Here is a 14,398-nt window from a genome sequence, read left to right as displayed (position 1 = left end):
GAGTAAAGTATAGGCAATTTTTTTACAAAATCTCAACTTAAAAGTTATACTGTGATGTGTAATTAGGACTCTTTTTTAGTAGTTTTTGGACTACCATAACATCCTTGGCAGGGATTTAAAAAAAAAACTGTCTCACTTTATTGTTACAGCTCTTCTAAAATAATTGTCTTACATGAATATGTTACTGAATACCATTTGAAAGTTAAGAACATTATATGTGTCGCCTCGACGAGATTTTTATAATAACTTGGTATTAAAACCAAAATGAGTTCTTGAACAATTATTTTTTTGTACCTGTTTATTAACTTCAGATGACATAATTAACTTTGCTGTAAGACAATTTTTGAAAGAGTTGTATCAAAAAAACTAACTCATGTTTTTACATCGTAATAATGCATGTGAGGCGTCCTCTTAACGGTTAACCTCTGCCGAATACCACGATTTCACTTCTAAGTAGCGAGTAGAAAAATCGATCAATAAATGTACCAATTACCTAGGTTAGGTTACCTAACCAATTACCAAGAATATAATAATCTATTCTTGGGTTTAAGCTTGTGCAATTTGTTATACTGCCGCTTTTACCGGTATTAAAGTATACAACACAAGTATTCCGTCTCGGTATTAATAATAAGATATTATTATCCAACAGCAGCTTACCGACCAAGTGTGCGTAAATATTTCAATAAAATCGTGTTTATTAAGAGCCAAATGTGTTTTGCGAATTGTGTGGCAAAATGCGTAGGTAAACCGTGTAAAAGCGCTTGTCAAGAATTCAGAGAACGCTTTTTATTATAAAACTGCTGCGGGTAAAATACTACAATATCGTTGTTACATGATCACCACCGCGGGTAGGTTAAGGCAGCTCTATACTTAAATTATAATTATTGTATTTTGCATGTCATGACGGGGACTGGGATTTATTTTTAGACGGATTTAAAAATATTTTGATTTGAAATGTTTCGGCGTTGAAGGTCGAACAAACAATTTGAAACTGATGAAAATTTGTAATTATATTTTTCAATAAGTTAGTGATTAAAAATAAAGTTTGTCTTGTCGTCAAAGTGTTTAATTTTCTCAAAATAAATCAACGGGTTATAAATTTAAATAATGTATGTTATCTATTTACGAAAAGTATGTAAGCGATCCTGAAATGTCGACGTTATCTTTAGTTAAAGAGTGAATTAAAAAGTGCATTGTTGTTTTTAAACAAATAAAGTAATGAACTCATTAAATATACTAGTAATTTTGCATACCAAATTTGATATGTATATTGAACACTTATAATTAAACTTTAATAAAAAATAAACTATTTCTGCCTCAGATTTTCAGAATTATAAGTTATAACTGAAAATAATATAAAGATAGCCTTTTAACTGTTATTTATCAACAAGAATTGTTTTCTATGCAGTACACGAAAAAGAATCAAATAGGGCTAACATGAAATAACCAAAGTCAAACTCGTAACAGACAATTAAGTTTTTTTTTAAATTAATTTATATTCTAGTATTTTCAAAATACATTATTTATAATGTAGTACTTAAATACTTGGTCAGCTGTTGTGTACTTCGTAAGTGGGGTTAACTAAAAAATATAGAAAACAAAGTCCTATCGATTGTGCTTTTAAATTAAGTATAATTTTTAAGATACCGAAAATCTAAATGTTTTGTTTTTATTAAGTGATAATTTATGAGCAGACGCTTAATTTTTGAACGACAAAACGTACGCATGCCAAAAAAAGTTCTGTGTGACTTAATTAAAATTCACAAATAAATTAACAATATTATCTACAATCTTGAAAATGTATTTAAAATTCTCATTTGTTTACTGAAAAATGACAACCTTTTTTTCTACCGCATATACATAATGTAGTTGTAGATTTCAAGTAAAAAATATTATGTCTTATTATACTATTTTATATTTTGTAGTTCAAATACCAAAAGTATTTTGCCGAAATCTGGGTACCTGTAATTTAGATGAAGATTAACGAATTAACTACGGCGGGACTGGTCCCCTGATTAGTATAATATTCAGTTTTTTTAACTGCAAATGGCAACTATATACACTGGACCAACTAACAGTGACACACTATGTACAAATAAATGAGTAAATACTAATATTTATTGAATATTGTGCACATTTTGCATGATTTCAGATTTGTATATTATTTGAAGTTTACTCCCGTTTAAACCGAGATCCGGATAAGTATAATAATATATTTTATATTATAATATTATGTATTATTTACGGTTATAATGTGGTCTAACCTCTTCTGTTCGATACTGCGATGCATGGAACGATCTTTGGTAGATGTGTTGTTAATTAATAACAAGTATTATAACACCCCCCTAAATTTATTATTCGAAGGGAAATGAAACAAGAGCAGGAAAGGATAACGCCAGATTTTATCCGGGTTCGGCATTCCTGTAGGAACAGGATCTGCTGCAGACGTTCCCCGCCAAAATAATTCACATATTTCTTCCATTTCCAGCCAGAATTTAAGATATAAATCAAAGCATAGTATTAAAAGCAACAATATAATCCTTGGAAAATTATCTCTCGTTTTATCTTTATTTAATTCGTTTTTACACTCAAGCTACATCGAATTCTTACCACAAGTAATGAAATCCTGTTGGCACAATATATTCTTCTATACGCTTATAAAAGCCCATATTTCTCTCCATTCTCTTATTTTCTACTGCTCTAGTTCTTGTTAACAGGCTGTTAATAACAGCTACGGCTAAATAAATACTATTATTAAGAGGTACACTTCATTTTTGTTCATTAAGAGATTCGGTATAGGCAATTTTTCGTTAAATCTTTCCATATTCAATTTCAAAGCATTAATTTGAAAGTGATTTTATAATTATTGTCATCTGTAATAATTTCTAAGGCTTGTGATCTCCCCCATATTCAGTGGTCCGTCCCCGTTATTACCCGCCCCTCTGTGCTGGCTTTTGTTTTTAAATAGGATATTGTGTAGATAATTGGTGTTAAAACATACTATTATATTTAAAAAAAATACAAGCAATTACATCATCTACCTTTAGCGCTTCGGGCACTTCCCACGTTGTACGATTACAACGAAGAGGTACTCGAAGCCGGTTACAGACAGCCGCCGTTGGAGTCTAAGATAAAAAGCAGCGGTGCTGTTTGTTTGAGAATGGGTTATTAACGGTTAGTAGCAGATTCATGTGTTTGAGTGCTTTGAAATAGCAATAAATTTAAATTAGCATAAACCAGAATAGGTACATGTGTCCTGACAACTACATAAATAATTAATATCATTTATTTTGCACAATTCGAAGACTTAATAGCATGAGATTTGCATCGAGTCTCCTTAAAGGCCGCCACTTTACTAGGTTATAACTTCAGTACATGAACCATCCAGCGACACGCGGTATTAGCACAGAGTAAGTAAAATATAGAAAAAAACGAAGCACTCGCAGTCGTGGAACTAAATACAAACCGGAAAACGAAGCATTCCTATTTAACCAGTGTAGATTTTGTCCATTTATAATAGCGTTGTTTTATTAACAACTATTGAAAGCGATCAGATTTAATCATATGAGGTGTCAGTAAATCGGGAGAGTTGTGTAGATTACAACTTTTCTTTTTAAAATTAGTTAGGTTGTATACTTTCTTAGTTACAGAAAATATGTACAACATTTTCGAAACCTCGAAATATTTCTTTTAGTCAAAATTATTACATTAAAACTAAGAAATTCATTCGAAACATTGCCTTATAGCTCGCAGTCTTATAGAGTATACACTGATCTTAAAATTGCTTTCATGTTGAAAACCACACATATGTTAAAAAGTATAACAGCTATAGATTATCATTTTGGTCGATATACCTTGAACTTAAAACTTCAAATTTGTTATTATCCAGTAGATATCTAGGAGCAAACAAAAAAATCCACCGTTTACTTAATGATACAACGCAGTGAACAGTAAATAATTATTAATCTAAAAATGTTACATTGTTTGAATTTCCATAATGTTTGTTTGTAAGTACTTGGAATAGTATTTAAACGGTAGAATATCGCATAACTAATCATTTAAATTAATGTTACAATATTTATTTATATAATGATTAAAATCTATATGTAAAAGACTGAAAAACAAGATTTTTGTGCGCGGTAATCTTAGAAGACTTATTTTTTTTATTTGTAGAGAGAAGGTTAGGAGAGGCATGATTTAATTTTTTCGTTTCAATAAATCATTTATTTATTAAAATTAATCAATAATTGCAAATAGTGGCAAGCTTATTTATTGAGTATTAAATTAATCTGTCTCCAATATCAATGTTTTATAAATTATTTTAACATTCGTTGTTTTTCATTTTTTATATTTTGTTGTTTGAAATAGCCTTAAGAAACTGCAGGTCTCTGCTGTGATTTTCGAAAACCATTTTAATACGCTACTGTATTCCACTTTGAGATGAAATGAACATAAAAGCAATAAGTAATAAAAAAGGCATATTTTTTCAAAAATACGTTTCTTATTATATAATATTTGCAGTATTTCTTGTATATTTTTCATTCATTTTTTCGCGTGGGGCCTAGACCGCAGACCGAGTGTAGGCTTAGATTTTTTTATGTTTCAGTAACCCCTTCGGAGATGTCCTTAAACAAAAACCCAAAAAATGGGTGTACATGCTGAGGAATTTGATTTGTTAATGAACACTCACAAGACAACTAACCCTCGTGTGTTTGGGTAAACTGCATCAGCGTGCGCATAAGCAGGTCGCATCCGAGTGTATGTATGACTTGAATATCGGTATGCGAGTCGGCTAATAAAAACAAAAAAAAAACCGAACAATTTACAGAGGTTCAAACACAATATTGTCCTTTTCATTTCTTTCCCAGTTGCACCGTCGTCGTCTACGACGTCTTGGCTTAACATTTTGTCGACCATTTGTTTTTCCTCGAGGCTATCGTATACTGCACACACACACACTGTACGTAGGAACAGACAAATTGGCAAATCCAATTACTCGCGTGCTTTATTGCTTGCACGACATGTATTCTTCGCAAACGTCCATTTGTTACGCTGTCACACTACACCAGCAGCAACACTCGACCGCCTTGGCAAAAGCTCTATCTCCCTCGATTCGCGGGCACGTGGTATGGGTACAGTGGGATAGTGACTTTTTTTCGCCAGTATATATATATATAAATATACACACACATAGGTAGCCGTGTCCGTATACACTATATAATGGCTATATATTTGTTTGCTGGAGCCGAATGTCTCTCGGTGCTTTGGCCAAATTAAATTTGAATTCTAGCGACAAACAACAGTTCTCTTTTTTACGCGGCAAAACTTTAAACTACAGGTTCTTTTGCGATAAATATCCGCCCAAACGTCCGGTACAATATATGTCTTGAACGTCCAAAAGGAAATTGTTAATAATATCGCACACACGCATTATTAGCCCAGTATTTTCAAGTGCCACTCTCGTCGCTGGAATTGGTCTTAGACGAATATCTCATTTAAGTTACACAGTGTTATAGTTGGAAAAAAATATTAAGTAATAGCACATATTATTATTGTAAAACTATTTGATTAGTTATTATTCTACCACGTTGATTTAGATTGTGGATGTGCGTTCTACATTATAATTTATAATCATAAATAAAATACTCGCTGAAGGTACAATGATTAATACATATGATTTTTTTTTAAGTGAACACAATTTTAAAACATTAATATTATGTTCATTTCAATAAAGAAATTCAGTATAAAGTTTAACAATTGATTTTTTCAGTGAAATTTTTTAACCCACGTTTATTTTTTATGCGATTATAAATTCTAAAATTACATTGTCTATAAAAATAATGAATACAGTAGTATTAATAATTAAATTATTTTTTCTATAGGTAACTGGCTCGTGGATTGTAATTGCACCTGTCTGCGTATAACCAATACTCGCGAGTTTTGACTTCATTTAACAATTGTATTTAAATTACTAATTTAGTTTAAGTCTTAAATTAGTAATTACCTACAACCAAATGTATACGATTTACCGTTAATTACATATCGAACGACTAAACGTTAATATAAAAACTCCGCCAATCACATCGAAGTAGGTCTGATGTGTAAAATAAACATTGGACAAATTCCAAGTCATTAGTCTTAAAGTAGATGCAGTTTCTTGTAGTAGGCTTATTTATTAATAAAGATTTTATACTAAATGTTTGTTTTTTAACTGATAAATTTACGTCAATGTCCTTGGCGTAGTAACATTATTTTTGTATAATTCATAATTATTATGTGCATTCATAAATAAATAATAAGTAGAAAAAACTAAAAAAAAACACGTTTTACGCCAAATAAATGCGTTCAAAATTAAAAAAAAATATTGTATGCATCTTTTCCATTAGCATACGCACTTAACATGATATTTTAATCTCATCCTACAATCGTCAGTGGTTATTTACAGTACAACAAGTAACAAGTATTTGTTGCAGTCGGCTTTTATTACAAAATAAAAAAAGATGTAAACTTTGGCGTCAGAGTGGGCCCAAAAACTACAATTCCATTAAAATGCAGGCAACAAATTTACTCTACTTAATATAAAAAAGTTAATCTAGACAACATTGACATAAACTACGGTAATTACACAAAAAGTTAAATTTTTTTAACGGGTTTCAAGTATTATCATTTATCAGTCTTTTATTCATAACACAATATACACAGGTAGACAACATTAATTTAAAAATTCAATATCAGACCCCCTCAGACCTCATGTTTTTATTATTAAAGGTTAAGTGAGATATGTTGTAAGCACACTAATCATTATGTAAATATATATTTATTTTTTTAGTATTAAGACAAATAACAGTATGTATTTTTAACTTAACTTGAAATATTATATTATTAAAATCGTGAAGTTAAATTTCTTAATTTTTTTAGTTTATAATAGCTATTTTCACTGGATCGTAGTATAGTTTTAGCCTTTAGGACTGATGCATTAAACTTTCTATGGTATGATAACGGATAATATTTAGTATGATGTACAGTTATTCAAAATATTTTCATTTGACAAATTATATCTCTACGTTTATTATTTCAAAATGCACGCTTGGTAAAATTAAACTCGAAAGTTACTAAGTAAGAGTCACATGTAAAAAATTATTTCAAATTTTATATAACAAATAAGTATTTTTAAAAAATGTAATATTATTAATAGGTATCTACAACTTTTTATCGCGATAGTCAAAAAGACATGTTAGTATAACAGTTGTGTTTTTTTATTTTGTGCTCTCTCAATGTAAAAAAAAGAATCACGGTGTTTATTTAGGTATTTCCAACCGTGTTCTACGTATTTGAATATTATATTATTAATACCGACTTTATTACAACATTTTTGTTAACTGCATTACTTCGAAATTCCACGGGAAAATGCCAAGAATTCTCGATGTGAAATTACCGCCCTAATGAAATGACTGCATAACTCTGCTGTATACAGTTAAGATTTTTTTAAACAATATTATTTTATAAAACATTATAATAATAATATTATAATTTAAAATGCTTTTGTCCGAAAACCCAACGACTCAGTTTTTCTAAGAGGTTGGAAAATCTTGAGGATTCTTGAGGTAGACTTAGGAGGACGTCTACTGATGATGATTTTTGTTGGTAAAAACATGTTTATACAAAACAGATACAAGTACCTTTCAAAATGATTTTGGAGATAAAACACCTATATAATGAGAAAGAGAGAAGACAAGATTTCCGAATTTTAAAAAAATGTATTTTTGCATTCGTCGTGGCCTATGCATTGTAGATAACGCAAAACGCATACAATGTTCCCTCGGAAAGTTTGTCATCTATCTATTTTTATGTTGTAAACTCTAAAATCACTTTGAAGGATATCTTTTTCTGTTTTGCGTGTGCATGTTTAGACGATTTTTTTTTTTTTTTTGTAATCGCTGCCAAAGATGTTGTGATAGTCAGAAAAATAAATCAAGTATCAACTACCAAAAAGAGTCCTAATTACTGAACTAATAGTAACTAATGCACCGCACAGTTTAACCTTTAAATTAAGATTTTGCAAAAGATTACTTGTACCTAACTCCTTAATAAACAGAGGGTTAACGTCCTCTTAAAATATTCATAACTGGGAAAATACTATACAACGTTAGCTAGGACGTTAAACTCAATAATATGGATAATAATCACAGTAATAACTAATAACCGTAAATAAAATAGATGTTACTTATATTTTATTAAAAGAGAAGCTATTAGTAATTTATAGAAATAAATAGTAATTTATAGTAATTAAGTGAAGAAAAAATAAATAAAAATAGAGGATGACTGGCAATGTTGTAACTTAGTTAATATATTATCCACTGTTTCAGCTTTATTTTTAAGTAATACCATTGAACAGTGCTACAATTTACAGTAATTTGGTTGGGGTAAATATAATCTGTTTTGTTGTAGAGAATTTTTTTTTTTAATATCGTACTTGTTTAACACGTTACAAAAATATTATTGTGATGTATTCATACAAAATTCATGACCAGGGTCTTATGCGATAATACTATACAAAATACCGTAGATGAAATGTAAAAAGAACATTACAGAAATATTATAAAAATGTTGTAGGAACGTTATAGAAACGTTTGACACAATATTAACCATATCAATACCAGGGCCTTATGTGCCTAATGTATATAATTTTGAACTCCCTATCGTTATTAAAATAATTTAAACTGTATACATTAAACCACAGTATGTTTTTATTCTTATAAAAGTATGCTGTATACCCTACATGTTTGTCTAAAACTATTGCTTATATATAAATATTAAAATAGGACACTTGGAATAGAACCTCGAAATCCGGATTTTTAAAGTTTCATTCCGATTTTTCTTTTTTAAAAAAACCCCGAGCAACACTTGTGGTTATATTTAAACAAGTAGTACAATATTTTTAACGAACCCTTCACCACAAAAAATAATACACTTTAGCCTTAGCGTATACGTCTATTTTAGCAGCAATGCTATCATCCGAGTCAGAATCTAAGATTTCAGCCTGTTATGAGCTCTTATGATGATAGTATTGCTACTGAAATATACGTATACGCTTAAGTGTATTATTTTTTGTAATATTTTTGCGATAAACGATCATTTTAACGAATGTCAAAATTGATTGATAAATATGTAGCGCATATTATTAAAAATATGTCATACAATCTTGAAACAAGTACAGCCTATTTTATTATGCACAAAGTATGGGCAAACCACTTCTTAGTATTATTAGTATTATTAAATTCGTGTATGTATAAATATATTACATAATATTATATATTATATAATATATATAACTGGAATATGAATTATGATTTGCAGAGTATATAAGGTGTTAGCCCTACATGAGCTTTGATTAAACAAAATGTACATAATATATTATTATTTATTTGCTAAATGTTATAAATTGCCCTTAAAGTACCAGCTTACTAGTAATTTTAAATGGGTGTCAAACTAATAGGATTCATACTCTCAAAACCCATTCGGAGCAAATCAATTAAATGGCAAATTGCAAATCGCAAATTATTTATTAAAACAATAAAATTAATATTAACAAGTGGAATGAGAGTCAAGCCAACTTGTAAAATATCACATTCGTATAAACGTTTCTAAGACATTACGTTGTGACACGTTCGTAGGTATAAGAACCAGGGTCGCATGCAGCGAACACGTCATAAGTGTTCTTCCTCGATTAACCATTAAACGGACCGAAGTTTCCCATCTCTGCCTATGTCTAGGGGGCAACGGGGAGGATTGCTGCCCCCCTCTGGATGTTGGCTATAACTTATGAAATTATAAAATACAGCCTGAAGAGGGCTATATGTTTTATTTTGTTTGAATTCAAAAGTACAATTATATTTTTAAAACGCAGTAGCAATTTTGGGCTAAGAAAACATCATACAGAAACATAATATTTGCGCAGTCGCAATGTTTTGTAACGCAAATTATATAATTATACGAAATGTTATTAAAAGTTGAGATTAATAACAATAAATATATTTTTTTTTTAACTATAAACGGTAGGCGTAATTTAACGATATCGTTTTTATTATAGTGTAAACTATGATTTACATATTTTAATTTTTTAATTATTGTACTGCAGTTCATATGCAAACAAAATTATAAGTCATGATCGTTTTCTCCTAATTCCACACAGGTTTTTATGTCACGTTACATTATGTAATACAAATTATTAATAATATGTGGTAGAGCTATTTAATAATTACCGATTTTTAATCAAATTATTATCTACTTTTATTATTGTAATTATTATTATTATATAATTCACTGTCATTGTAATGTTTTAATAGTAATAATAATTGTACAATGTTTTGCAAATAAATATGGTTGTGGTTTATTAATCAAATTGATTACCAGACAGGGTTTTATTACAATTACATTACTTACAAGGTTATATTATTTAATAATTAAAAGACACCAGCAAAAATAGTGTAGTATTTTTAACGCATCAGTTATAGTCTAAGTTTACTTTACCAACCAGATGGCGCTTATCTATTGCTTCCAATTATTGTGTACACATAATTTTTGTTTCAATGATAAGTGCTACATAATGACACTCACACTTAAGTATATTTTATTCCCTAAAGATTGCAAATTTACTTCTATCGATAATTATTTTACATCTACGCCTACCCGCTTCTGTTATATCGTGACTTCCTCTTATGTATTTTTTTAAAAATAATAATTTAAACTTATCGACTAAAATAGTAAGAGCTATTTGGAAAAAAAAATAATTAACCCTTTTTGCTAAGTACTTGAAAACAAATCGAAATAATTTCATCAAAAAAATCTAATGGTGTATGATTTCGTACGGTAACCCTCAATTTTATATCAGTTGTAGCTTGCCGCAATCGTTTTTAAAGGTCAAAGCTAATTTTTGACAAATCTGACAGAGACAATTTAATGTCTTAATTGTAAACTAAAACACCCTTCATTTAATCATTATAGTTTCTTAAAATGGCTAGTACGACAAAAGTTTTAAAAATGCTAAAGCTTTTCAAAAAAGTGATCACTGTCGTTATTTTAAAATATATTCAATATATTTATGAATATTGTGTTATTTCCAAAAATATATGGAAGCAATTAATTTTAGGTAATGTAAATAACCAAATGTCTAGTAAAAAAGGCCTATTTTTTATATTTAATAATTATTTGTTAGTGCACATATTCGCGAAAGTCGACTTCAAATTTTAAATTTCCTACTATGCACAATAATTGTGTCTATCTGCAACTTTAAATAAAGCCTAATTTTACTAGTTGTAAACCTACACATAAAAAAAATTAATTTTAAAAATAAAGTTTTGTTTTTTTTATTAATTGTTATTATTGTTATTGATGTAAGAAGTGAATCATCTCTATCGTGTACACAACATCTAGACGTAACTTGTTTTGGACAAAAGCCAGATCTAATTAGAGTCTTTTAAAAAAAAAACTGTATACAAGTATTATACACATGTGTGTGCGCTCAGTGCATTGTGTGTGTGTTAGCTTATGTGCGTTTAACAGAGATCAATGTCCAGGGAACGATGAATTTTGGCCCAGGACCAGAAGTGTAAATTGAAAAACATCCTAAAACCAACACGACGACATCACTAAATTTTACTGTATTAAAATACTCTTACGCAATTATGAAAATTAAACAAGATGTTGCATAACTTGAAAAATCTTAAAATTTGCATTTTAAGTTAAAAAATATTCGTATACCTACTCGAGTGTTTTGTAAGGGTACTATAATTGTTTTTTAATTTTAAATTATCGAAGGAACTCTAATAAAATTAATTTAATTATTTATGTCGCATATTGTTTGAGTAAAACTGCGGAAAAATTATATATAAATATATAATTAGCGTTTAATTTTTTTCTACACAAAGTAACATAAAAACATTGATTTTTAAATTTGATTCTTTGATGTATTAAAATAAAAATATCACACTTAGCTTTTGCACAAGTCTTTAAAATTGTTCTTTTTTAATTCTTATGAAAGTATTTAAAATATTAACGACGGGTTTACAGGGGGGGGAATTAATAGTTAAACTGTGTTTAAAGTACCACTAGAGTTTAAACATCAGCTATCGATTCATTATACCTTTAAAAAACGTTTATGCATCCTACCACAAGTATATTTGTATTATATTAAAACACATTGCACGTTACGAACTCATATCCAATTTGTTACCATCGAGTATATTAATATTAATCACATTTTCATCATTTAAAAAAAAAAATGATAAAATTATTATTATAATAAACCATAATCATAATTACCATTATTTGAATTAACATTGAGACTAGGTGAAGAGACAGTTTAGGCTACCAAGAAATCAAGGAAGCGACAAGTGCTTGTTAGATGTGGTAGTAGTGTTGTTAGTAGTGCCCACACTTCTTTACCATATCCGTCAAAAAAAGTAACGACTAAAAAATTAATCACAAAACTCAATTTTTTATTTTAAATACATAAATAGTTATATAAATTAATAATAAAATGATGTAAAAATTAAATATGAAACAAAAATTGACTTTAACTTTATTATCGGGTTTTAATAAGAATTTTGTAGAAATAATTTATTATTATGGGTATAATTTAAAGAAAATCACGTTTTATTTGTAAATTATATCTTAATAAATTAATGACTGAATAAAAACGCACGATAAATTTTAATATGTGCAATCCAGTTAATTTGCGTTAATTAGGCAATTCATACTTATGACGAAGTCGTGAAAAGTATCATTTAGATAATAAAAGTACTTCAAAATAATTGTCTTTTTATCAATGCTATAATAAGCCAATAAACACTATTTCACTTTGGCACGGGTGGAATTTTCTCCTGCGGGTGCCCTAGTAAACATTCCGATCTCGTTACTTATTACTTTATTGGCAATTACACTTGCTTACATTTCAATTAGGTACTACTCGTATTTTATTGATAGTTTAATTACACATAGCTTATTATTATAGGTTAAAAAAATAATTGGGCATTACGCTCATGACAGACTTTTTTCTTGGGTCGTTACTCAATTTAAAATTCAAACGGATCTTTTTCTCACGGTTAATGTGGAAAAGCGTATTTTATAGCAATTATTAAGTATATCATAATTTTAAGTATAATTTTTAATTAATGATCAAATACATAAGTATATATATATATATATATATATATATATATATATATATATATATATATTGTTATTATCAAGTATCCACCCATAGGTTAGGTTAGGTTAGGTTTCTTCTTTAAGAAAATCAACAGAATCATTTTCAATCTAATTTCTGGTTAAAGCTGTACTTGCGAAAGACTGATAACAAATAAATAAAATACCAATAAAGAATTCGAATGATTAGGTTATTAAAAATATACAATATAATTTTAGCTCTAAAAAACGTTCCGAAAAATTGCCTATATCGAACGCCTTAAAAAGTAGTAGTCGTAGCCTTCAAAACAACAAGTTTTCATGGCAGAAGTTTAAAAAATCACCACCTTTTAATGAAACTTCCCCGGAAATTCAAATTTTGACTATTCATAAACAATAAAAGGTAAAATTAAGTATTAAAAAATGAATTTTAATGTAATTATCAAATTAGCGATCAGTCTTTTTGACAACAGAAGTTACAAATTACAATCATCACATCATTCAAACGCTAAAAATCCACTTTTTACATTTTTCTTGTTTTGGCCATCAATTGTGATACCTACCTATGATACTACTCGTCTTTAATTATAAAAAAAACCTGCATAATGATAGAATAAATATTATCTGCTTCGTTTTCTTTTTACAATATCATAATATAATTGGTTTAAATTACTGATCACGTTTATAAGTACCTAGTTATTTTATAATCTGTTTAATTAAGCAATTTATAAATGGTCATTAATTAATTTATAATCTTGATCTACGTCGCCCTCTTCCAGTTTTTTCCTTTATTTTTTCTTTAGTTATTAAAATTACACAATTTTCTGTCTCTCCTTTATTGTACTCTATATTGATTCTCGTTTGTTAATTCGACAGTAGACTCCCAGGATTTTAGCATAAATACATGACTGCTTACGCAGATCTCGTTTTACTCGGACCACAATAGTTTTAGAGCTGAAACACTTAAAATGATATTCAAAAGAAAACAACATTTAAAATACTAACAGTTTATTTTTTTAAATATTTCGTAGAAAACAAACTATCGCGGTTTTGAAAGAAAAAATCAAGTATCAAGTTGAATAATGAATATACTGAAAAAAGATGTCATTTTAGAGACAAAAATTTGTCTCTAGTTTAGAAAAATAGTTTAAAATGCTGCCAAGAACGTTGTAATGGTCCGACAAAATAATTAATTACCGATAAAAAATCGTGA

The sequence above is a fragment of the Adelges cooleyi genome, unplaced genomic scaffold, assembly GCF_023614345.1.
Source record: "Adelges cooleyi isolate 19-005CV unplaced genomic scaffold, UGA_ACOO_1.1 ACOO_flye_CR_arks_rails_tigmint_CR_PRNA_9, whole genome shotgun sequence".
NCBI classification, from domain to species: domain Eukaryota; kingdom Metazoa; phylum Arthropoda; class Insecta; order Hemiptera; family Adelgidae; genus Adelges; species Adelges cooleyi.
This window is presented reverse-complemented; position numbering follows the sequence as displayed.